The sequence below is a fragment of the Colobus angolensis genome, unplaced genomic scaffold, assembly GCF_000951035.1.
Source record: "Colobus angolensis palliatus isolate OR3802 unplaced genomic scaffold, Cang.pa_1.0 Scaffold19, whole genome shotgun sequence".
NCBI classification, from domain to species: domain Eukaryota; kingdom Metazoa; phylum Chordata; class Mammalia; order Primates; family Cercopithecidae; genus Colobus; species Colobus angolensis.
Genome location: NW_012115043.1, coordinates 14,452,126 through 14,453,549, shown reverse-complemented (window position 1 = coordinate 14,453,549; position 1,424 = coordinate 14,452,126).

The window sequence follows — 1,424 nt, the reverse complement described above, 5'->3', positions numbered from 1 at the left end:
AGTAGCTGGGATTACAGGTGCTCGCCACCATGCCTGGCTAATTTTTTTGTATTTTTAGTGGAGATGGGGTTTCACCATGTTGGCCAGGCTGGTCTTGAACTCCTGACCGCAAGTGATCCACCCCCCCCTCAGCCTCCCAAAGTGCTGGGCTTACAGATGTGAGCTACTACTCCCGGCCTTCTCCAAATACCGTCACATTGTGCATCGCTATGGTTAGGATTTCAACATGTGAATTTGAGGGGGACTCAAATCACTCCATACACCCACCACCACCTCCACTTCCGTGCACAGAAATAATTGCCAGAACTACAGACCGTGAGCTTGTGTGGGGTGACAATCCGAGCAGCAACAGTGAGACAGAGCTGAGAGGGCTGCAGACCAGGACAGTGGGGCCCAGGATGCTAACAAAGCGTCGCTGAGACCCGCACAGCGTGGAGGTGCTGCTGGGGGGAGAGGGGTCCCCTGAGTGGATCTGCTTGGTCTGCCCTTGCAAGTAGTTATTGTCAACAGGAAGGACTTAGAGCCCCTTGATCTACATTCACGGATACTTTTTTGAACTCAAGGTTTACACTAGAAACCAGCAGCATCCCATCCCCTAGGGCTCTCTAACCCATTGTGTCTATACCCTGACCTTACCTACCTTATTTATTTATTTATTTATTTGAGATGGAGTCTCGCTCTGTCACCCAGGCTGGAGTGCTGTGGCGCGATCTCAGCTCACTGCAAGGTCTGCCTCCTGGGTTCATGCCATTCTCCTGCCTCAGCCTCCCGAGTAGCTGGGACTACAGGTGCCCACCACCACACCTGGCTACTTTTTTTGTATTTTTAGTAGAGATGGGGTTTCACCATGTTAGCCAGGATGGTCTCGATCTCCTGACCTCATGATCTGCCCACCTTGGCCTCCCAAAGTCCTGGGATTACAGGCGTGAGCCACCACACCTGTCCCTAACCTGCCTTTTTTAAACCAAAAATTCTAATCTTTGTTCCAATAATTATTCAATGGCTACAGCTCTAGCTTCATAAATAGAGTTTATGGGGAACCTCGTGGAGGATGCTGTCCAATAGGGAAATCTTGTACAAACCCAGCTAGGCTTATCCAGTCCTTGGGTTGAACATTCTTGGAAAGAGACTAACCTTCCACGGGCCCTGCTACCCCGCCCCCCACCTCTGCCCTCAAATTTCTTGCCCTGCTCATCTGGCTGGTACCTGCTCAAAGGAGTCATGTTCATTCAAAAAGCCTAAGAGGACAAAGTAGGGAAGATGAATCTTTTAGAAAAAGAATTGCCTCCTGTATTTCTTTTTTTTTTTTTTTTTTTTTGAGATGGAGTCTGGCTCTGTCGCCCAGGCTGGAGTGCAGTGGCCAGATCTCAGCTCACTGCAAGCTCCACCTCCCGGGTTCACGCCATTCTCCTGCCTCAGCCTCC